Source organism: Cinclus cinclus, chromosome 2 (assembly GCF_963662255.1).
Source record: "Cinclus cinclus chromosome 2, bCinCin1.1, whole genome shotgun sequence".
Taxonomy (NCBI): Eukaryota; Metazoa; Chordata; class Aves; order Passeriformes; family Cinclidae; genus Cinclus; species Cinclus cinclus.
The window spans coordinates 70,654,992-70,681,338 of record NC_085047.1 but is presented as its reverse complement, the minus strand read 5'-3'; positions in this window follow the sequence as shown (position 1 = coordinate 70,681,338).

Genomic DNA, 26,347 nt, shown 5'->3' with positions numbered 1-26,347 from the left:
TCTGTGACAAATGGGTCATCAGTCCTGGAATGACACCATTCCCATTAAAGAATAATGACTATTCCCTAATTTTCATTACAGAAATACAATCACACTCCCTATGCAGTGTGGCAGGCATGGGCTTTCTCTGGCCTCAGCCATCTCAAGGTTTTGAACCTGGGATGCTATGAAGGCACCAAATAGGATTCAAGAGCCTCTCCGTCTCACAACCCCAAACCCAAAGCTCCCATTTCTCTTTATTAGACAAAGAGTGCTTGACTCCCTGGCCCATCTCCATTGGAGCATATATTTATGGGGGATAGTGATGTAGGAGTCTGTGGTCTTGGCAGAAATGCTCAGATTAGGCAAGACAGTGCTGATTAAAGCATGTAGACTACTGGAACATCAAGTAGTTTTATAAGTAGTACTGGGAAGTCAGAAGGGGTTCCTAAAGATTGCTCTTACAATCTTTAAGATTGTAAAGATTGTAAAGATTGTAAGTAACTTTATTCCTCCTAACATACACAAATATCATTTTGTATTTGGTTTTTGATCTACCACTGGAATCCTCACAAGCATATAGATAATAACCCCTTGACCTCCACAAAAAAAAAAAAAACAAAAGTCACTTCTAAGTTCGTCCTAAAGGAATTCTAATTATATTCTAAATATATCCTAAAAGGAATATAAATATATTTTAAAAGAAAAACTTTTATTCTAACATAAAAACTTGAGAGTGTATGGCAGTAAGTTATTGTAAAAGTATTAATTACATCTTAGGGCTGTAAGGTTTTTAATTTTCCGAAGATACTAGATGTCTTATAAAGCTAAGCTAACCTGGTCTTCAACCAGAGTTAATAAAACACAAATCAAGGTACAAATGGGTCAGAGGTGTCATAGCCACCGGATCAAGATAGCAAACAAGACATAGTATTGATATTCATGCCCCTTCCTTGAGACCATGGTTCTTCATATCCACGTTTGTCTAAACCTTGAGGTGTTACAATATATGAGGGAAGAAAAAGACACTGCTCGCTTTTCTTTTTCTATAACTTTGGATTTCTAACAAAAAGCACGAGTCAGCCCTACTAAGTGTTTTGTTAAACATATAAAGAACTACTGCAAAGCATTTTAATTTAATCGAGCCACATCCCACACAGAATAAGCCCCAATTCTTTTTGAAGCATGAGTAAGAGGAATAAGACTTTTCCTGTCTGCTTTCTGCTGTCCTCAAAGGGGTTTAAAAAGCCTAACACAAAGGAGTTAAGCAATGCCTGAAACAGGATAATAAATGTGACACTCTCTGACTATCAGTAGCAAATATTTGAGCTTATCAAATAATGGAGGAAGTAGTTTAGTTACAAATAAAACGATCTCTCATAAAAGAAGTCTCCTCAGAAGGTAATTTCACTGAACTGGAGACAGCTAAAGGCCACCAGCGGGCAGGACTCCCCAGTGGCCCCGCCTGATTAATGGGGTGGCCGAGTCCAGGGATGCCGAAGAGGGACAAGGGAGCCGTCCATCCTATCAGCGGAGCGGCAATAAATAAAGCATCCCAGAGCCGGTGCGAGGAAGTGACTCATCCTCCTGGAACACAGCGGGGTCTGTGCTCTCCCTCGGCCGCCCCCTCCCCCCGGCCCCGTTTTTCTCCGCCGCGGAGACCAGCGTGTCCCAGGGACCACAGTCGATGTCACCGCTTGGCACCGGCCGTGCAAAGAGAGGACAAATGCGTGCGTGTGCTGCGGGTCTGCGAGCGGCCCCTTAAAGCCGCAGCGCTCGCTCCGGAGGGAGCGTCTGTGCCGAGGAAAGGACAGCAAAGCCCGCTCCAAGGACAGCTTCCTAACGGGAGGGACTCGGATGCTCCTTCTCATCTTCGTGGCACCTAAACGATTCAGAGCGAAAAAACAGCGACTTTGGCAAACGGCAACAGGCTCTCCCTTCCAAACGTTGTGTAGGAGGAACGCGAGCGATGAAAACACAGGGGCGCTGAGGCAAAAGGAGGGGTTCTGAAGGAGAAGGAATTGCAACGTGCCCGTGGCTACGCTGGGACCTACAGTGTGGTTTGGCCACCAGGTTAACACCAGCCAAGCCCCGTGGTGCTGCCAGAGACTCCGGCCTCTCCACAAGATCCCAAGCCCTCCCCAGCAGCCTGTTCTCAAGGGACATGACCCCATGTCTGCACAAGAACCAAAGGAAGCACGAGGCTGTGTTGGGGAAGGATGGTAGGACTGTCCTCCTGATGGCAGTGTACCTGTAGTGTCAGTTCTAGATTGGACTCCTGTTTTCATCATGACAGGAGGATGTGACCTCAATGTAAGCATGCAGGAAAACCATTCATACATCACCTAAATTAATTCTCTTCCTCTGACTTATCGGTAAATATCAGTAAAAAATTTATTCCTCCCCCCCCCCCCCCCCTTTTGTTTTTTGGGCCTAACGTGACTCTTGCTTGCTACATAATACACAGTGCACAAATTAAGCAAACTTTTGTATTTTTCTACTCCACGGTGCTTCTATGTAAATTTGTGAAACACATTTGCAAAAGGTAACAGACTGATAGCCTCATTTCAGAATGCAATGAAAACTTAAAATGTATTATAATGTATGAAGTAATACAGAAAATCAGACATTCTGGTATTTGAGAATATAATATGGTATTATTCATGCACCTGTATCTTACATCAGTGAATTTTTTCTATATCTATACATTTGGACAGACTTTTATGTAGATATACAAACTTGGATAAAATATGTGAGTATAAAAGCAGATTCAAAATAGATCATGTAACTGCTTTAGTGTTTGAAATAAACCTTTTCCTCATCCCTGCCTATTTTGTTGAATCTATTAATTATAACACTGTAAAACTCCATTAGCACCTTGATGTTCAGTCCTGAATGTGGGCTTATCTTTGCTGGCTAAAAGTCAAAGAGTATACAAACACTTCTCAAAGTAAATGTAAATGCATCACCTGATACAGCATGAAATCATCTGGTCAGCTACTTTTTTTGTTATTTTTGCTGTTTCTAGTGCAAAATAGACTTTAGTGTCTTTTAAAATAGTTTTGAATTACACCAGAGATTGACTTTAGCGAGCTCATTAAGGTAATCTGTGATTTCCAGAGCAAAAGCAGTTGAAAGGTACTCAGCACTGTCTCAGCTGCCAGAACTACAGTGGGGTGGGAAGGCTCCCTCTTGTTGAAGGTGGATTTTGCCTGGGGCAACCAAAACATGGGGCATCCCCTGATCCACCTCTCCCACTCTCTTGCCCAAGGTTGTGTTCTTAGCAGGAACTGCTCAACAGGGGATGCAGTAATTAAGTCTTCAGGACCACTGGATAATGTTCAGGCTAGGAACTGAAATAGAAGTTTATCTGTCCCATTACAAGTGATCATTTCTCCATAGACAAAAAATTCAGCTGCCTGAAATGGAGGTGGGGGGACAATGTTCTCTAGCTGTGGAAAATAAACCCTCCTGCAATCTTAAAGCCTTACATTCAAATGAACAAAAGGAAATTCTGATCTGCCTTCTGGGTAGACAGGTCACTAACTTGAATCTTGGAATACTCCATGGAGAGCAGTAGGCTTGATAGTTTAGTAGGCTGCAACTGATTTAAAGGTGGTAATAAGAGAAAATGAAAAAGAAAGGTATACAAATCATATGTGGGGAAAGTAAAAGAAATCCCTGCCACTCCACAGACTGGTTAGGCCCAGATTCATCTACACAGATCATCTCCCTTGCTCCCTTTATTAAAAAAAAAAAAAACCAGAGAGTTCCTGTGTAAAGGGTGTGGAAAGGATGAACTGCCCTACATACACTGCCAAATATATATATAGATAGATAGATATTGGAGTTTCCCCCTCTTCCAGTCTCCACACATTGCCTAGTTTTGTTTCCAACTAAAACATACCCTCTGTTAGTTACAGCTTTTCTAATCCTTTAATAAACAGCTGAAACACTTCTTAAAAATTCTGTCACAACTTGTCCTGACCCACACCAGCCTCAGCTGCAGCACACTCACACAAGGTGGGGCAGGAGGGAATGAGAGGCCTTACCAAAAGTAACACAAACAGTGTCATCTCTACTGGGATTCAAAGAAAGAGTCCACAGCAGAAACAGCCCTAACCCGTATCCCAGGGTTAGCACCACTATTGCTGTTCAACACATAAGGTCTGTGAAAGATGAAACAAACCCCTCTATCCTATATCTGGACAACTAGATGAAAACTGCATGCAACACAGAGGTGGTGTTGAAAGAAAACACTGCTTCTGTTTCATTTTTATCCCCTGAATATTGCTGGTGAGGAAAAGCTGCAGCGCAAGGGTTAAGGGCTCTCAGAGAGCCCTGGTGCACTTTAGCTGGGGGCGGAGACGCAGCAGAATGGAGGCCTGTGCTGCTTTCCCTGGGAAGCTTTTAGATTAGTGTGCTTCCAGCTGCATTTCCTTGAAAGTGATTTAGTTTCAGCCCATATCAGAATCCTTTCATGGATCCTATTCAAAATAAAGTGCTTTAAGAAAAGCACTGTGATGGAGTTTAAAGTAATCCAAAAAGTATGGGTTGGCTTAGAATTTCTGCTACAGCTAAAAGGGCCAGGATTCAGGACAGGAGGATAACTGAAATTATGCCTCCTGTACATACTAAGCCCTTTTTGACCTAAGGCATTTACCACAAAGAACAGGAGGCTTCATCACCTCTCACAGGGCTTACAGTAAGGGAGGTACTTTTTATGTCCCACTAAGACTTGTTTCATTACGAGATATCCTTCAAAATTATCCTGAATTAACTCTCTCTGGGAACACTGTCTCTCATGCCAGCCATGACAATTTCTCTTAGTTTTAAGCACAATTCTGAAAACATTGTCCCATTTGTTATCCCCGAAACTGCAGGTTTTTCAGTCATAACTGTTAAGTAATGATTTTTTTTTTTCTTAGAACCAAACCAAATGCACAGACATAGCTTTTAAAAATATTAAGTGTTCATGAGCAGTGCTTATCCTGCAAATTACAGCCAGACATATGCTCTTGGAGAATTATTTCTTTAAATGACAAGACTGTCAAGAGGCCAACTGAGAACAATTAAGAAAAATCTCATTGTTCTGGGCACAGAGAGTAACAGAGAAGACATCTACACTGCAGAGCCTAGGAGTTATTCCAAGTCCACACCCCAGGAGCAGGCTCTGGCTGAGTCCTTGATCCCAGTGAACCTCAGCCCAGGCACCTGCTCCAGGTGAATGCTGCTCTAAGGAGCATCAGGTATGGGTGTTGTGGAGACCTGAAGCGTGCCATGGCATGTCCTTGCAAGTAAGTATGGGCACAGCAAGAGATTCATTATCTGAAAGAGAGCTGTGATCTAAGTAAACAAATTGGACAATGGGCTGGAGAGAACTGATGGAATACATAGTGAGCAACGGGATTTTCATGAGTCTTCCTGGTTGTTCGCTTGTACATTTTTCTTCCAGATGAAGCAGCAATTTCTTAAATTACTGGAGTGGGGTTGTGTTAGATGGTGTTTACTAAGCTGAAAGAGAAAGGAAAGAACAGAAATTACACAAGACGAAGAAGCTTAGAACAGCAGTGGAATGAATCCAAGGCAAAGACAGGATGCAGGAAAACACTCCAGGAGGCTCCTGCAAACCCTGACCAACAATGCAAAGTATGACACTTAGGGTGTGGCTGAAGAGATATAATAGCAGTTCAGGGGCTGTGAGAAGATAGGATGGAGTGGACAATTTTAATATCAGACCCTGGTCCTCTCCCAGTACCTTTTATAGAAGCAGCAATAATATTTTGAAAATATAATCTTATTCCATAGCTTTTGTAGTAACCACCCTATTGGAAAAGATCACCATCAGATTGTGAGGGAAACTGGCAGATCAGTTAGAATTTGCATGGCTAAATGTGAAAAACACTACTATTTTATAGAAGAGTTTTATCTACTCTTATTCAAGTTGCATAGGAAAGGAACGCAGAGACACACACTTTTACGGACCTGAAAGCATTAACTGCTTTCCCAATCCCTATCTTAGAAAGCAAATATTTTCCTAAAAATTAGAAGAACAATTTGTGCTTACCAAAATCAAATCTACTGATCTGAGTAGAGCAACACAGGTGCTTAAGTCCTAGTAAAGGAAGACCAAAATAGGGGGGCACTAACATGGGTTTTCAAAGACAATTGAAGTATTTTCATTTTGCTTGGGAATATTTGTTTGTTCCTGATTGCTCACTTCTTAGTCCAGTTGCTTCAGTATGAACAACTGCTTAACTGGGTGTATCCTGCTAAACAAAATAATAATATTTTCCATGTAATCAGCATTCAAGCAGATGGCTGAGAATTGTGTCTCATTATTGCTCCCATGGCATAATGCTGGACCATGTCTGTGCAAATTTGGACTGTTGAGATACCTCCCATATGGTATAACTACCAAGGTTTAAAAGAAACTATGGTTTCCACTGGTGCAGCTCTTTCCTGTTCTATGCCATGTTATCTCTCTTCCCCATTCCAGCTGCAAATGAACTCTTGGATACGGCATTTTAACATTTAGGTACATTCAGCAACTGACATTAGACTACAGCTTTCAATCTCATTCTACATTAAAATTGGTTTTGAGCTACGTGCTTTGTGCGCCTTCATCCAAGTTTTCCCTTTTTCTTCAGGCTGAGCACATGAAAAAGATATGTGAATGCTTCACCTGGCAACCAGCTTGCAGCCCCAGCTCAAGGATCCACTCCAACTTCATTAAGACTTCAAAGGAAAATATCACACAGCTCCATTGCACAAATGCTGTGGACTGGTGAGAGGCTGCAATGAGGAGGCTAAAGATACACTAACATGGTCCAGGTTTCTATTTTGTACCTGAATTTGCAAGCAAGAAGGCTTGGAAGAAGCAGTAGGGAGAAGGGATGGATTCTGGAGATGAAAGGGAAAATTATTTTATTTAGAAACATAGCAAATATTTAGAAATAAGTTCTTTTACATCCCAAATGGCTAAGATTATATTAACTGGCTTGGAGTAGCCCCACAAATATATTCTTCCCCCAAGAAATATATTTCCTGGGGCTGTGGGAGTGAAGGAGGGAAGGCAGAAGGCAGGAGAATGGGGATATTCGATGTATTGCGGTATGTCTGGAATCCTCTTATCTGTAGCAAGACTGAGAACACCTGGACAACACTTGCCTTCCTCCCCCACCCACCTGTCCAAATTGCTAAGCACACTGAAACTCAAAGCACTGCACCATACGCCAGTCACATCACAGAGATCCATTGTGACTTCTCCATACATCAAAGAAAAGCCACCGCACATCTTTGCACAAGGACTGAGGGAGGTAGTTGTGAAGGGGTTAAAAGATCAAGTTCTGCTATAAAGATAACAGGAACTAGAGAACATGCAGCAGATGTTCCATGTGGAGGCACTTAAGTTTGCAGTGCCACCTGTGTCCATTTAATACCTTTAAAAGCAATCTCCTGTTCATTTGTGAGGGAAAAGGAAAAATCGATGTTCCAATCTCACCATCTTCTCACAACATCTGCATCTCACACTGAGGACAGGGAGGAGGGGATGGGATGAGCAAGACAAGAGGATTGAAACTGAGATTTAAGGACGTGAATATACAGAGATTTATGCAAACACACATCTCTATGTGAAAAGTCGGCCATTCTTTTATGTGCAAGGCAACTCATGCTGCGCTGGGGAGCAGCAGCCCAACCTTAATGTCAGAATTTACAATGTCTTAAGAGCAGCACAAACAGTAGCTAGTCATGTCACAGAGTTTCATGTCCTTCTTTTTGTTTCCTTCCTTCCTTCCTGCTCACATTCTTACATCCTTTTCAAACAAACCATCTTTATTTTATTACATGTATAGAATGACTTCAAACAAAAAAAAAAGTTAAAATTTTATGGAAATATGCAACCACACAGATAAAGGTTGAGGCTGAGTATGGTCCATCACACTGTCAAACTCCACAGGGTCCAGGTGGGAGAGGCTTGGGAAAGTTCCATGGTAGTATTTTATTTCCATATATGTGTCCATGGTTCACATATATCTGGAACTAGCAGAGGAAAACCACCTGGTTGCACAGAGCTGTGGGTTTGTTTCTGTTCATCCTGCACTAAGGAGATGAAAACACAGCCTGTAGGTCATATCCAGGGACACTGGATATAAAATCCTGTTTCCTTTTTCTGGACTTGTTGGTGACAAAGAAAAGCTCCCAGGTGTGACTGCACATAGCTGATACATGCATATGTACATACCCACGATCACTACCATCCTGAAGTGCTCCCAGGCTGATGAATATCCCCAAACACGTTTCTGCATCACTACTGGTTGCTTTCAACAAGCAGCAGGGAAGAGGCAGAAATGCACGTCTCAAAGAACTGAAATGAAGAGTTGGTGGATGAGGGTAATACAGAGGTTGAGAATTGTGATCTTAAAAGGCAGCAAATTGTTCAGCTGAGTGATGCCGATCTCTCTGTGAACTTCCACTGACATCACTGGGATACTGTTGTGCTGGAAAGTATGCAATTTGTGTATTTATACGGTGACCCACGAACCATAATTTAACATGGAATTCAACCCTTTGTGCTTAAATGACTTTGACACCCCGAGGCTACAGCAATTCAAAGAACAAAACAACTACTGTCTCCTCAGGCAGGCACAGTTCTTAAAAATATAACGTTACACAGAAAACAAAGGTAGAATAGTTTCATAACTATGTACAACACACCTTAGCGCCTTGTCTTAATGCCAGATGTCTCCTCACTGCTGGCTAGCTGCCATTTGCACCAGTTTCCCATTTCAGGTCTTGGCACAATCTGAGTCACTCCTCGTGACCTATCTGAAGGAGGAGTTAAAACCAAGCAGTAGCTGGAGGGTTACCATGAGGTATCTGCTTGCAAAGGAGATTGCCTCTCTAGCCAGCACTCCAGAAGTCTTTATTCTATTTTTAGCTTCTTGACATGCACAACAACTGATTGTGTGTTTGCACTTGTACACCTCAGTTTACCTACCTTCTATTTTTCCCCTTCATGCAATCATCACTAAAAGAAAACACTTAAAATGTTTCATGTTGAAAAACTGGGATTTTAGCATCACAGGATGGTTTTAGCACAGCAATTGTTGCTCAAGACCTAAGGCTGCAGGAACAGAGAGATGCTAGCAAACAAAAAACCTCTGACTTTATCTGCACAACTAGGTGCACAGTTAAACAAATGCACAGGACTGCATAGGTACAAGCTACCTTGTTGTTAAGTGCAACATTACTCTATTTAAAAACAGCTTAGCACAGTAGCTGCAAAACTTTTTAGTACAGTTTCTTCAAAGTTCATGTCATAGAGAAACTGGCTGCTACCCTTTCCCCTCAAATTGGGTTCCTTTTCTGGAAATATTTGTGGGTCTGAAAGGGAACGCTGTTTGCAGTGAAGTATTTGCAGAGTTCAAAGATCATCAGTGGAGAACAACTTCTGGTTCAATGCTAACAGCCATGGCTCTGGCTGTGAGAGCAGGCAACAACCTCATCTTACAGCTGCCACCTGCATGAGGATTCCAGAGGCAGAAACCCATGGGTTCACTTTCACATCCAGAAATCCGATGAAGTCTAGAAGGCACAGTCATTTCTAATTTGAGAGGAGCTGCCTCAAAAGCTCACAGCATGCTCCTTAAAAATGTAGTTGGGAAAAACTGGGAAATTCCATTTCTTTCTGCAAAGGTCTACTCAGGATGAACTGCTGCCAGACCTGGCCACAATGAGGTCCTACAAAAGATGGAGAGGTGGGTTTATTTTTTCCCCCTTTACTTTTCTCCATGCTAGCTTGCCCTATGTTATCAGTAAGCTTGGGATGAGATCTTGCAGACCCCTTGCTGGCAGTTCTGGGGTTGTACCCATTGCTTATTTGGGTACAGGAGGCTTCTGCAGCTCCATGAGAGCACACTGGTGTTCCTGACAGCCTGACCAAACCTCCTTTTTTCCCCACTTCCATCTTCAGAATCAATAATTTCAGTTTCTTATTGTTTCTGTTCTATAGCTATAACTTCCCTTTGTTTATTTTGCCTGTTATCCCATTTCTCTCCCTTATCAGGTCCAATGGCTTAAACTAGGGAGTGAACCTGTGCATTAGAGAAAGTCCGTTTGCACTGCACTGTCTCTGAGAAAGGGTGGAGGTGTGGGCTCCAGCTGCCTTCCCCCAGCCCCCTCCATCCCCTCCCAGGAGTCTGAGGCACCCATCACAGGTTCCCTGCTGTGGTAACCATTCCTGGCCCCATCCATTCCTCCCACCTTGTGCAAAAGGATTTTAATAATGTAGAGTGCTGGCAGGCTATCTGCTTATCAACCCTTTAGGGTGGAAAGACAGACTTCTTGAGGGCCAGGGCGAGAGCTGAGCTGGTGTTTCCAGAAGCTCCTTGCATCAGGATTTGTGTCCCTGCTTGCACCCACCTCTTTGGTGCCTCTGGTACCCTGTGGACTATACCATGCAGTGATCAGTGGTGGTCTGATGAGTTAAGGGGCTCTCAGGGAGTCAAAGCATCTGGACAGGACTGCCATGAATAACACATTTTCCCATAATAACTGTCTGGATATAGCAAAAACCTCCTCAAGCCCTCTCCAAGCACTTTTCCATCTCTTCTGACTCCAATTAAATGCCCAATAGGTCTCTATTAGAATGAGCAATAAATCTTCCGCAGCTGAAATCCTCCTTGGTTCCTACTACAGTACTTTTTTTTTCTGCTAAAAATAGCCTGTGAGCTCCAGTTATTAGGTGGTTACTCCTGAGACATGGACTGCACTCACTGAAACTTGCAGGGTTGGGATCCACTTCACAGAGAGTCCTTCGGTGCTTTGTCTTTAAAGACCATTCCCCTCCCCCACTCTCTTTTTCTTTTTCACTGACTTGCTCCTTCCTGGCATGCAATTTACCACAGAAAACATTCTTAACTTGCTCTATATCTGATACCTATTTATGTTTTCTTCTCGATTGCTGTTAGCCAAGAAATAATTCTCCGCCTTATCTACAACTGAAACCAGAAAAAAGCAGAGAGCAGAGGCCAGAGTTTCAGGACCGTGAAGGGTTTTCTCTTGCTTTTTCTTTGCCGTGGCTATTATTTTTCCATTTTTATGATGAATAAAGATTACTGCAGCACTGAATTAGTACATTTGCTATAGTGTGAAATGTTTGGGTTTTTTAAAGTAGATGAAATGTGTTAAATGCCTTTAAAAAAGTTTTTCCCACTGACCACAAATGGAAACTCTTTTGAGTTCTCTTGGTAAAATTGGACTTTTGATGTTGATCAGAAGGGGTCCTTTGATGCCTCTTGTTTATTATTAAGAAGAAGCAGAATGGAAGGAAGCAGAATTACTCAATATACTCTGTTTATATTCCTGTTTTCTTTTGGGATGACATTTGAACAATTTCGAGTAGATTAACTCATTACCTTAAAGCAGGGTATGACCTGGGAGAACAAGAGGACAATCTGCTGAATGCCTCCAGTTTTATGCTCAGTTTTGCTCCCCAGATTTGCACTGAAGAGAAGTAGATTTACAGATGGTGGAGAATGTAGTGGTTAGCTTTGCTGAGTGCAAAGGCAGTCTCAGTGGTAGTATGGATGCCCACACAACAGTGGTTGCATATTTGCATGTAACATCTAGCACATTAAATACAGTTTTGCCAGAATCCTGCCACATAGACAGAACTTCTCTGACTCTCTAAGGTTAAAATAAATAGTGATTGCCTCTGGCAGTACAGCATTTCCGAAATCAAATACATGTGTTCTATATATGTAGTGCTACACATGTACCACTGTTCTATAAAAGTGCATCTGTGCCTTATCTTGAATCGGATGTCATCATCATCTTTGTATGGCATTTACTGGCAGGATACCACTAGAAATTAAGAAAACATACACTTATTACTGCCCAGCATTTATCTCCATATTGCTAATAAAAACCAGATCTGTAACATCTGAATCCCCTTAAATAGTATGAATTAGCATCTGATCAAGTTGCTGGTTACCAGGCTGACCAGGGTTTACTGCTATTGTCTGCTCTTTTACTCCAGCCTTACCTGGCATAGCATGAGCTGGTGATTCACTCAATTTGCATTCTAGAAGGCAGAAGGAGTCTGAAGTGGTAATTAGGCTCTTCATTGCCTTGCAAGTTTTGTTACTGTAGATACCCAGAATCTGATTCTCTCTTGGAGGTTAACAATGTGCTGGGTAGAGCCGTTAATTTCAACAAAAGTGCAGATTTACACTTGTAAAAGAGGACTAATGCTGCCAGTGGTAATGACAGAGATAGAAGAAAGGTAAACCTTTATTTTCCAACTGACTCCAGAAAACTGCAGCTCTAAATGTATACTCTAGACCTGAAAATGTCGTTGTTTATAGTCATGTAAAGTTGCTTAAATAGTTAAAACAGAGTCTGCCAAAGAAAACAAGATGCATAAAAGACCTTATCTTGTTTCAGATGACTGGGACGTCTTTCCTCTTGGTGTCCATTTGTTTGAAACAAAAAAAAAAAAAAAAAAAAAAAAAAAAAAAAAAAAAAAAAAAAAAAAAAAAAACTTGAAACAGCTAACCAGAAGAGTATAGCCCAATGGGGAGACCTCTTCTTCCAGTGTAGATAAATGTGCACAGTGGGCTCAGATGGGATGAGGCAATAATGCTTCTTCCTCTACTTGCAAAACACTCATTGTTTCCTCTTTCCTGTAAGCTAGGGCAACTGGAAGATACAGATGAGTGTTGACTGGAACACTAAGGGAGAGATCAATACTGCTCACTTCAGAGGTTTTGAGATATGTATCTGTCTATTTCACCTGCTGTGGACTTTTGTTTGCTGTAGAGTATTACCTGCAGTAAAGGCATTTTTTTAATATATGTTAGAGAAACTAGGACTAAATCTAGCTTACAAAGCCAGCAAGAAGGCCAGGACCTACCATGAAATGGAATTTCCTTGTAGAATGTATTCAGTCATATTTGACAGGAAATTTTAATAGCTAAATTTGTATTGATGGACATAGCAAATACATAAAAAGTGAAAGTATTTGACCAGGTTTTATACCAGCATGTTTCTGTGACAGGTAAACATTGAAAATATGCATGAAGGACATCCAGAAGTAATACCTAAGGACAAAAGGCTAAGATGAGGTCTCAAATGCTGTAAGCAGTGGAAATACAGCAAACAGCACATAGAGACAAACATAGCTCAGTTTCATATTCCCATCCTTGAGTACTTTGCATCTCTGTAGCCCAGTTAAATTGTACAAATACCCTTAAACAGAAATACAGTACTGGCCATTTTAATGTCTGATCAATGACTGTGGAATAAGTCTTTGTCTTATAGCTATGGATAGACTGTGTATAGAAATCTAGCTGATTTTCAAGTGTAGCAAAGTCTAGTTTTGAAGTGAGTAGCTAAATCTTCACATTTATAGTTCCAGGCAGTACAAATGCCATTTTCTGGGATTCATGTGGCATTCTTCATGGCAGCCACTTTCTGACAGTAATCAGAATATGAACCTACATTTATTTGAAACTAGGCTAGTTGGCTGCCTTAACCTATTTTGATTTTTTTCCCATATTTTACATCCCTCTATGCTTCATATTAGTAGCTGATGGATCCAAAGGCTGGTGTTTTTCTACTTGTTCTTTCTCTGGTAGTAGCAACTTGTAGTTGTTGAGTAGTTTGCCAATCAAAGATGCTTCTTCCTCATTTTTTGTAAAAGATATTTCAATGTTAGCATCATATTGATGTGACACTGCATTGTTTTACTGTTGTGGGGTCACTTTTTCCAACCTCAAGCAAGAATTTGATAATAAATTTACAGTGGTGGGGCAAATTCATTCATTCATTCATTCATTCACTCCAAATCCAGAAAAATGAGAACTGTAATAGGCCTCTTTTACTTCTCAGGTTAATGTCTTTACTGACTAGATATGGGGTCTGTTCCTGTTTTCCTCCTTTGCCTTTTCCTCCCTGGAGCCACCTTTCCAGATGAAACTCAGCACTTCTCCAATATATCTTAGAGTGTATCTTCAAGGCCAAAGGTTTAGGACAAAAGGATATGATGCATATAAATTGAACAGTTTTACTACCAAAGAAAAGCAGATGGTGCCAACAGAGCATAGGTAACTTTGGACCACCCAGAATGCTGCTAACCCATTTAATAAAATATCAATCGAGTTTATGTCAGCTGACATCTTGGATCTAAAACTTGCTTCATTGGCTTTACTCAGTCTTTGGGTGGGGGAAACAAAATCGAGTTTGATTTTCTTAAGAAGAACTAGGTTAAAGAGGCAGAATTTGGGAATAAAACATTCAAACTGATGGAATACTGAGGGTTTTGCTTCATAAGACAGTTTGCCTATCTATTCAGTAACATCATGTTTGTTTTACCTGTTCTTTGCACCGAGACACAATAATGTAATTGAAATATTGAGACAGCAGCTGAGGCAGTTTATAGAGCAAGCATTAAATGCTGTTTCTATTTAATGAAATAAGGAATAGAGTGGTTAAGATACAAGCTGTTAGTAGGTGCCAGAATACAAGTGAGGGGTTTTTTTTTGAAAGATAGTAGCAAAGATAATTGAAATACTAGTGGGAAAATAAAATATAACTTGGAAAAATATAAGTTAACACATTCCATGCAATGAAAACGTTAGATGCAACTTTTTATCTCTGTGGGTTTCTTTTGGGTTTTTTCTATCCTCCATTTCCATTTTAGCTAAAACAGAATTGATGCAGTAAATTAGTCCAATCAGTTTGGTAAAACATGGAAATTAGCATAGGAATTTGAACACAATAATACATTGAAAGAGCCAAGACAAGTGTGCCAGTCCAAACCAAAATAATTTTATACAATCTCAGGATATGAAATGGCTTGAATGTACTGAGAAACAGCTGATCAGATAAATATGATATTTTCTTCAGAAGTTTGAAAATAAAGTTTGCCAAAACAAAAGTTCAAGTGTCTAAAACTGCTACTACACATTGGCATTCAACTAGTGTAAAAGGACATAAAAAATTAGCATAAGAACATTCAGTGACAGGTAATAATTGGCCTAATTTTCCACCTTACTAATTAAAGCAGTTTTTTCAGTCTGAAACAGTTTTATTGGAACCAAATACTTTCTGCATAAGTGTATTTTTGTTTTACTTTTTTCTTCAGGCCTCTTCCTTATGGAGGCAGAAAAATAATACTATAAAATACCTTTGGGAGAAGTTTTACCACAAATGTTGTTTGTGTGGAAATGCAGAGTATGAACAAACAGATGACAATGACAAGAGCTGCAATCACATAATCACAGGTTAATTTGGGTGAGAATGTTCTCAGTCCAACATCTTGCCCAAAACAGGAGAAACTCAGAGGTCAGATCAGGAAGTGCTGTATTTTTTCCTGTTGGCTCTTGAAAATGTCTGAGAGAGCACAGATTCTCCTGGCAACCTGTTCCACCTGTTCAACTCTCCAGCTGTTGTGCTTATATCCAGTTTCTCCTTATATGCTGTTTGTTTCAGTGTGTGACTGTTGCCCACATTCTCCCACCACACAGAACTGAAGAGCCTGGTTCCTGTTGGCCCAATATTTCAGCATGCCTTGGTCTCTCTGAAAGATGTCCCTGCCCTTCAGCTGATACTGACTGATGCCCCCAGTTTACTGCCATCTGCAAGCTGGATTAAGGTATAGTCTTTCACTTCCTCGATGTCTTTGACAGTGACATTAAAAAGGGCAGGTCTCAAAACGCTTGAAATTGTCCTTCAGGCAGGGTACAACCCATTAACCTCTCCTCAGAGTGTAATGATCCAGTGCTGAAGAATACTGCCTCATTCTGATATATTCTGACCAAGGTGGTTCTGAAAACAAGGTTAATTCCTCAATAAAAAAAAATAAATCTAGTTGTAATCTGAATAGGGAAAAAAAAATCGTGGTCTATTCTTGTCCTGGAAACATTTTAGAAGGAAGTCTTTTAAACAGTGCTCTTGCTAGCAGGATGTATCTCTGGCCAGCATATACAGAGATGGTGTGTGTTATAAATGATTTTACAGAATAGCACTGTTGAGCTGAGAAACATGATCTGGCGTTCCAGTAGCTGGATCCTTCCAGCACAACTATAAAAATGGCTAAAATTGTGAGCATCAAACTGTATAAAGCATCACCAGCAAGTTCTTGTAGAATACATGCTCTAGCCACCTGCCCAAGGAAAATAAATGATTCGAATATGTAATATAAATGTTTTGCAGCAAAGTAACTACCACTCTTTTTGCTAACATTCACTCAGGTCCCTGAAAGTTCCATAGCATTTAAACCCACAAGATCTGGATTTTCAGCCAAGTTCAGCCAATTTTGCAGCAAAATACTTCTATTTCGCAAGTGATTGTAAGAAGAGTAAATGCTGCGGAAGAACATAATTATAGAAAAATAAAATTGTATTGACTGCTACTTCTTGAAAGCCACAGTTTTCCCCTTTGTTTGTAATTTTTCTCAAAAGTCTCTGGTTTAAGTCTATAATGACCTCTATATACATAAAAATTGCCCTTTCTTATTGATTTCCATAGGACAAAAAATAGTACTAGGATGTTGAAGAGGGGCAGAACTCATGACTTCTCAGAACATTTTTTCTTCTTAGAACAATTTTTCTTCTTAGAACAGAATTTCCTAAGTGAAAAAAATTTCAGCCTCCTTCTTTTCTTTTTCACTAAGTGAGAAAAGCATATTTTCTTTGATTAGATTAATTTGTATGTAGTCCTGTAAATAAATAAATTAAGATGATGCATGGGTTGCTGTGAGAATGACAGATTAGTGTTAGAAGATAACTAATGTCTAGACTGCCTTTTATAATGTCTTTGCCTGGAAATATCAACATGACTTTTAAAGAAAAGAGAGTTGTTACATTGCATTAAATTGATACTGATCAAAAAAAAAAAAGAAAGAAAAAAGTGGTCTTCAGAATCTGCTGACTGGATTACATCTCTGTTGTGTGTAAACATTGTTCAAACAGGTTCAGCTCTGAAATTCAAATATGTACCACCATTTCAGAAACTGAAGTGGATCCAAAACATTGACACAAGGCTAGTAAATGTCTAATGTGGCAAAACCCCTATTTTTCCATTTTTATTTGACTGATTGGAGTGGCCAGGAGTCACTCATATCAACAGTGAAGAAGTATACCTTTTTGGTGTAGTGACAACAAAGAAATATTTAACTGAACAAATTAAATTGCAGGTTTAGGAAAAAAAAATAAGAGTTTTTATTTTTAATTGATATTTCTTACCACTTTTATGGCATCCAGGCAGCCATATATTGGGAAACACTTTTAAAAAGCTGTTTTGGTTTTGGCTATCTAAGTAGCTTACAGAATGAGTTTCTGTTTATCAAAAAACAGTATTGAAAAACATTTTCATAGTGACTACATAAATAAATTCTTTCCTAATTAAAATAAATCTACAGGTATTTGTAAAAGAAAACCATCATGCTTAAGCAGCTGACTACTTTATCTTTCAAATAAAATATTCAACAACATTAAAAGTGCTGCACAAACCCACTCTGCAGTGATGATGAAGGGATTACTTCACAAAGCCAGTATAAACATCCAATGAAAAAACAGTTCCTCTGCAACGAACAGTCAGATAAAATGTCATCTAATTTTTTTTAAACATAAACATTTTTAAATTAAGAAGAGTGTTTCCCTGTCAGTCCTTTGGTCGGTCTTATGGTATTTCTTAGATTCACAGAATCTTTCCATTTGGAAATAAGGTATTCTGGAGGTATAGAGCTAAGGCAGTCTATTGTGTCTTGCAGAAAGAAATAAACACCCAGCATTAAACTAACAAAAAGTTTCCAAAATATGAAGATGTCTTTCACAGTATCTCAAAACTTTGTTGCACAGTGGAGGAAGTATTGCCTTTATGTCTGGCTGGATTATTTCAGCCTTAAGAATCAAATGATTTTTTCAAACTGCTTCTTAATCTCTCCTTGTCTTTTCTTAATTCATGACAAAGATGTTTTTGCTTCCTTTTTTCTAGAGGCATTAATTCAGTGTCTAAAAGAATTTTTGGTTTGGAGGTGTAATATATATTAAGTGATACGATACAAATGATCTTCTGCTTTTTAGTATGCAATGATTTTGGAAGACCAGAGGCATAATAAATGTAAACCTAAGGAGGAGGATTTATTTTTTTGTCTCTAGTGTCTGTCACTGTAATTCTGCTAAAACAAATAATGAGTGAAAGTTTATTCCAGCTAAAAATGGAAAAGATTGTTTATGCCACTCTGGGATGTTTATTTTCCCTCACAGCATTCAAAAGATAAAGACCTGTAGTTGCTGAAATTACTCTAAAACAGACAGGGGAGGAAAAAAAAGCCTGAAAAAAAAAGAGTAATGGGAAATGGAAAGGGAAAGAGAAGAATGAGACACCAATAAAAATGAAAGCTATGTTATTTACTTTAAATAATTTTTTTAAACACTTGAAGAAAATCTGGTCTAGCAGCTGATAACTAATGTGCAATAGTTGAACTGTTCAGCTGCTCTTGAGATCTTTCTAAAGTGGGAACACTGTTGCCATTCCTCACATGATGATACTCATAAATAAACCCGGTCACACAGAGAAGAGATTACTTAACTTTGATTCCCCATAGGATCAGAGAACACCGTGGCACCAGAGCTCATTCTCCTCAGCCCAGCTTTCAGCACCTGATGGTGTGGGGTCATCCGTGGCTCCTTTTGTCATGGCTGGAGAAAGGCTGTGACCTCCAGAGAGTAATCGAGCTCTCTACAGTGAGATTGCTGTCCCCCCTCACTATTGATTATGGAGGTCATCTGACACAAATGTATTCCTAATTGTGGCACCTTCTGGTTTCTGCATGTCATAAAACAGTACATACTGTACATACTGTACAGTACAGTACATACTGTACTATCAATGTTGAACAAAAGAAACTGCTGTAGATTAGAAAGGGAAATGGAAGGAAGGAAGGAAGGAAGGAAGGAAGGAAGGAAGGAAGGAAGGAAGGAAGGAAGGAAGGAAATAGAAGGAAGGTGAGCAAAAATTAAAATATGCTTGATCTTTAAGAAGGGTGAGAGATGTGGAGAGCTGTTCTGTCTTTTGCTGCCCACCACCAAGAGGTCTGCAGGAGATAAAACATGATAGAAGTCAGATAGCAAGTACACTACATTGCCCTTCACACCTGAAACAACTGTGTCACAAAGAAGGTGAGTCTTTCACTTAGTATCTATTACTTCTCTGCTGTATCCTACCCTATAGAAAGCTCTTTTCTATGTTGGTTAATAAATAAGTTGAATATACCTATGAGGCTATTTAGTACAGGCATTTATTTATTGAAGTCTTGACTTAATGAGAAATTGCTCATTGACAACACAGAGCAAGATCAAATCTTTGGGATATTCTTTCCTCCATCATCTTAAAAGGAAACTGGTCTGTTATATACAATATCTAGTTTTCATTATCATCTAGAGCTTATTTTGTTCCTGTTAAATAAATAATACCAGGTCCATATCGTTGATATATTTAAAAGACTGCAATTCATCCCACTGAAGAAGAGTTGAAAGGTGAGATGACTCTTCAAAGAGACAATTTTTTAAGTTTCTTCAAATGCTATTATTACTATTATTCTACTAATAAATACCCTACATAAAAGATTTACCCAAGCAACTAGTCTGCTCATTATGATAAAGGTTTACCACTCCAGAGCTGATTTATTGAGTGATATAATTTTTACCTATCTCCTAACTGAAGTTTAATAACTGAACAGTAAAGACACCATTATAACAGGCAGCTATATATTTAGTTGGAAATAGAAATAGGTCATCAATATATTACTTTTATTTTAATAAAGGTGTTTATCTTCTTTAGGACCATTTATAATTTTCATTTACTGCACAGAATTTAAGCACCAACAGTTCACTTTGCAATCCTCTTACAAAAGGCTGTTCCTTACATTTACTTTTCAGAAAGTAAACTCATATTCTGTTTAAACAGAAACTTGGCAACACATACAATTTCTGTAGGACAGATTAACCAACCTGCTTAGGGAAATGCCTTGCAAAATCAAAACAGACCTAAAAATATCAAGTTCAAATATCTCTCCTGGTAGAGAATGAATGATATCTCTCTGCAGGGAACACCCCCAATTTCTTCAGAGTGTTGTCATGAAATAAGATTTCTTAGCTCTTGAAAAAAAAAAAAATAGTCCAACAGCAAGGAGTGTAATTCTTCTGGCAAGCAGAAATGATGTTTTGCAACCCAGAGTTTTCATTCAGAGATTTTTGTTTCCTTCTGTGTAAACACTGTCACACTTCAGACACTATAAAGTATTGTATGGGAAGATAACAAATGCATAAACAGGAAAACACTTCTTTTCCATGTGCAGAAGGAATCTTCCCAGGAGAAGTCATTGAAGAACCAATATTCAGTCTGTGGAGAATGCTGATGCAGGAGGAAGTATGTTATCAACAGTAAGAGGTCTGGATCTACTCTATTCAGCAACTGCAAAATTAGGTTACCTTTGGAAAACTTTACAGTTTCAGAAGACATTAGGTTCTTTCAATGTTGTTGAATGCATGTGTGTTCCTGTATGACAACATAGAACAAACATAACCAATTGAACTAAATTTTTTAATTACTGCTTATCTCTGGAATCTCCAGTTTTTCAAATTAAGTTTTTGTGTGGAACCTCATTAATGATTATGTCTAGGGGTGGACACCTCTTAGTGAAATATTATTAAGTTCTTTTGTTTTTTACTGTGTGAAAAAAATGCATAAATTACTACACCAGTAGTTATGATGATTTTTGCACGGAAGGGCAATAATGTTGTGGTAGAGTATATCTTTTAGAAAACTGACTGGAAAAGAAACACTACCTTTCAGACAAGCCTGCAGTTCAAGAAGCAAATTTCAGTGCTAAATACAGTTTCAGCAGCAGCAATAATAATAATAATAATAATAATAATAATAATAATAATAATAATAATAATAGTAATAATGTTCTAATTTTATTATCTGAGGAAAAAAGTGCTTGGCATCTTTAGTTCAAAGAACAGATGCTTTAAAGATATGAAATAACACCTTTGAAGTGGTTAGTTTGAGAAATCAACTTGTATAATGAAACAAATATATGCAGTGAGTTTGTGAGTTTAATGTCTAGACTCACAAAATTATTTTAGAGATATGCTCTGAAGTTCAGGGCTGAGACATTAGTGATGGAAGATATATTTTTTTTGTCGGTGAGAGTGAATGGGGTCTGAATGTGCCCCTTTACTGAGTGCTTCAGCAAAGTTAATCAGATTTACGATGGTTAGTTTGTTTTGTCTTTATAGTTTGTATAGGAGAATTTGTTGAACTGGGAGAAATATATTACATAATGAGAAGGCTACGTAGAAGGTCCAAGAATTTTGACAGGCCTGATGTTGAAAGCCTTTTCTGTGTGATCACAGAGGTGGTATCAAGTCTCTCACATGGCATGTACTGGTCCACACTGCTTGTTACTGATGTGAATTGCGGAGTTTGGGTCTGTTTGAATGCAAAGAGGGATTTGGATAAAACAGCATTTAGCAGGATCCTATACCTATGAATAATGTAATTAGAGCTGTGAAAGTGAGAGCTGTGAAGGTGTGATAATTGTCCTTTTAAGAAAGGGACAGCAGAACCTCAAAACCTAAAAAGACTAAGTTGAAAACTGACCCATACAGAAGACAATGGGGACCTGTATGCAGAATTTTTCTCCTAGCAGAATCAACTGCCCATATTGGGATTTGTGTCAAATTCATTGAACTTTGAACAGATCTTGGGAAATTAAATTAAAAGAATCAATGCTCCCTTTCTTTACAACATTTCATTTAAAACAGATTTCTGCATTTGCAAAATTCCTCCCCACCCTCAAACTTCCACTTGGGATTATTTGATGCACAGCTATAGTCACTCATTTCCATTTAAGACAGATTTTGCTGGATGTGTTCCGTTTTAACAAAGGAATATTTCCATTCCTTTCATGAATCAGCAGCTGTTGCCATCCCTGACAGCTGGCTTAGTCAGGCTGAAGCAGCAGTGTGTGCTCATCAGATGATACTTAATTTGTTAAATCGTTTGACTAGTCATATTGATGAGTAATATCTCACATGCAATCCAAAAAAAATCAGCAAACAAACTGTCAGTGGTAGTGCAAGCCTTGAGCATGATCCACCAAAGCCGATTACAGGAATTGTGAGATGCTGGCTCTGAGTATACCTGGGGAGCTGAGATAGGGAGCAGGAAGGGCACCAAACCCAAAGAACCGTATATGAAATAGGTTGAAATTCAGTGCACAAGGAGTGCTTAACTTGCAATGAAACTTCTTTTTTTTTTTTATTTTCTTCTTTTTCCTCCCCCTCCCTACCTCCCTTACAGAAAATTCTTTTATTCTGAAATTTTCTATAGTTCTGCTTCAGTGAAAAGAAACATTCAGGGTTCACAAAACCAGGTGCTGAGGCAGCTATGGGAAACACGAGCAATATTGTTCTGCAGAAACCTGCAGGATGGGGTCTGGAGGAAAAATGATTCATTAACTGGACAGAAGACATCACTTCATTTATATACAAAGTCTTTGATCCCTCTCCCACCATTCTTCTATGCAGCTGTCCAACAGTACATGTGAGCCACCTGAAGAACTCATAAGCACTCATTAGGTCCACATGGAATTTAAAAGCCTTGATTTAGCTCTTTAATATTGGGCAACAAGTTAAATGTATCCCATGTTTCCTAAATGCTTTTTCTTAGCCTGGCTTCCTTGGGAATGGAAGGCACACTGCCCTCACTGCCTGAGATGTATCCAGTGTCTCTCACTTCAGAGGACGTTGGCTGAGATACCTTATTCTCCTAAATTTCATGAGGACATTAGGTCCTACAGTCCAGTCTTTATTAGATGCAATAAAATCTTTCCATGTGAAAGCTGTGTGAATATAGAGGTATGAAGCCTCATACCTTAGTGTAGAACTATCAAAGGACAAGACATACGTTCCTAAGAAAGGAGGCTTCCTCGGTTTTTATGCTCATGAAATTTGGAAGTTAGCTGAAGTAGAACAACTCTGGACACAGCAAACAGATTTAAGTGTAGAATATAGAAAAAAAAACAAACCCTGAAGTTTTGGGATTCTCAACAGTTCAACAAAATTTAAAAATTCATATCAGTTGCAATTGAGAAGCAATTAAGCCAGTGTGAAACGCTTCTGAACCCCTAACTCAGACTGTTTTGCTCAGCTAAAGTTGTGTGTCACAGCTCTTGGAAGTGAATGAAGTTCTTTTCTGTAGGTATCTCCACCCACCTTAGTCATGTGGTATGAGTAAAGACACCTGTAGCTGAATGTAAATAAAGCCATCTGATAAGGTTATGTGTCACAGGAATTTTTAAACGCTGAAATGGTGGCCTTACAATGCCACTCTGCAGAGCTGGACTCCTGTGTTCACAGGCGCAGTTTTACTGTGTTATAACGCCTTCTGGATCATGATAAGCAGCATACTTGCCAAAATATTTCTGACCAGCATCTCCAGCTTGGCAGTACGCAGTGGGTGAAATTCAACTGTCTTTTCTCTAGGCACTGTTCCACCTAGAGCAGCAGAAATGAGACATAAATTGTTAGTCCACATTTTAATACATTTTGGGCAGAACTTGCATTTTCAGAATTTATAGTTTTCAGATTAAAACAGCCACATGTTGCTAGGAAAGGGGCAAACACTGTGTGCCCGTCAGATCAATCAGGAGCCCCGGAAAATCCCTCTGCCTCCCTCTAAGTTTATGAAGCACAGACACACAAAACAAACTCTTCCCTATTCTTCCTGGGCAAGCAAGTCCAGTCTCAGATTTAATCAAAGTGTTAATCCTAGGAGAGTTACACAGTAAGATATTGTACTCAGCTTTGAACATGAAACTACTAAGTGCCACAAACACCCGCTACCAGTAATATGTTCCCTAGGGATCCTCAAAGAAGCACAGACTGTAGAATGAATGGGCTACTTATTGCCCTCGGTCACACCTGTTCAAGCCCTGCTAATTCAGACAACAGCACCTTAGCCCAAGGGCAGCAGGAGTGAGAGTGGGTGGAAAATGTTAATGAGACTGATAAGACTATAAATATTTAAAAGAAAAAACTCTTGTTTGGAGTACTCAATTATTTTGAATTCTTTTGGCTTCCTTTTGATAGAGCCTAGAAGATGTTGGTCATAAAAATAATTGCTAAAAAATAATCAATGGCCATGAATGGTAAAAGATTTATTATTTATAAATAGGATTTATATAAATTCAAAGAAATATTAAGGCTGAAACAAACTTTAAGATCACCAAGTCCAAGCTTTAACCCAGCAACATGTTCACCTCTAAGCCATGTTACCAAGACACGTCTTTTGAGCACTTTGAGGGATGGTGATTTCACTACTGCTCTGGGCAGCCTGTTGCCATGTCTGACCACCTTTCCAGTGTAGAATTTTTTCCTAATATGCAAGACCCAGTTACCAATATAGTGTGAAAAATAGCCATGCCCAGTTTACTTCACCTTAAGATGAAGGGAACATATCTCTCAATGAAATAGAGACCAAGTCTTATATCCCATTCTGAGTTTGCCCCATAATAATTCATGGTGCTGGCTGTACATAATGTCCTCATGTCATCTCTACTGACTGCTCCCTGGTAAGACTTCATCTGTTTTCGTGTGGCTGCTTTTTCTGACATGTCCTGAAGTAGTACCTAAGCTTCTCATGGTCCTGGATCTGTGTATGAAATGGTTTCTCCTGATTAACAGCACCATGGAAGGAGCAGTGTCCATCTTCTAACACAGGGGGTATTAGGGTCCCTTAATTCTGCTTAAGCCATCCAGGAGATTTTCTGCTGAGAACAATTAACCAGGTAACTTTCCACTGCCATATCCCCTCCAATCTAGTTATTTTCCCTAGAAAGACCAAAAAAAAAAAAAAAAGACTAGAAAAACTAGAAAGATTCTTTCCTAGAAAACTAAGACTAGAAAATGACAAAACTGAGGATCAGACAAAATAGGGAGCAGTGACCATCATGGACAAAAACTGACATGATGAGGCTATCTCTCCCACGCTTTAAAACGTACTGTAACTGGAAACAGGAGGTAAGAGGTTTTGGTCACATTTTTGATCTCTGTCCTGTGGTCACTCACTTCTATTCTAGGAACATAACTCCATATTCCAATTTTGAAAACCAGTCCCTGTTACTTATTCATTACACAGTAGTAGAGTGTAGTTTATTCATTTCCTCAAACTGCTTCTAAGTGAAGCATAGGTTAGAGACACATTTTTAATATTTTCTTTCTTTTAATTTCTTGATTCTAGTAGAGCTCCCAGCCTTTAAATAATTTTGCTGTTGTTGCTGTTTTTTAATATAGACTATCAAACATTCTATCTGACCCTCTATAGCTCCCTGTACCAGTGTCCTTATTGCAGAGGTATATTTTCAAGAGTCACTGAAGCATTGTCTGTGCTAGTAAATAATACACAGTAAAGGCCAGCTTGGGTGGGATTTTGGTGAGCCTGGTCTAGTGGAACGTGTCCTTGACCATGGCAGGGAGGATGGAACCTGATGATGTTTAAGGTCCCTTCCAACCCATTCTGTGTTTCAGTGAGGCCTTGGTCGCAGGCTGGAGCAGTGATTTGCAATCATCCATGCTGCTTACTGTGTCCCTGGGATGCCCTGGCTCCTGACAGTGAGCAGTGCAGCTGTACAGAGGCAAGCTGTGCCACGCTACTTGCCCCAGGGCCAAAGACTTGTTCTCTTGGCTTGTTTTTTGTAGTCGTATAGTTGCAGCCTAGGATTATATCCCTCATTTTTGTCTTTTGATTTACGTGAAATGTTTACAATTTGTATATGAAAAAAAGAGTCTGAATAGTCTGGGCTTTCTGATCTTCTCAACTACTATGATTATTTTGCCAAGCTAATGAAAATTTTCATTTGCATATTTATGTATTCTGAATATTTTGAATTCATAGGAACATTATGAAGAAACAAAGAGACAAAGAAAAATTCTTGAAGCATAGCATTTAATTCTGCATTTCATTGTGTGCATAACATTTATAACCTGCTAATTACCAGAGTATTGAATATGTAGTCCGCATTCATTTTCATAGCAAAATACCACCAGAAGTCCAAATTTCTGTGTAATGCTATTTTCATTGAAAGAAAATTCTCAAAACAACTGTTTTGTAGAAGCACTCTTACCTACCTGAAATTTCAAGTATGTCATATGCTATTTTGGATATTAGAAATAATTATTTTGATTTTGCATTTAAAATATTCTCTATAATTTCTACATATGTGTTCATATGCAAAAGTGATAATAATAATTTTAAAAAATGAAGTACAATATAATTAACTTGGAAACAT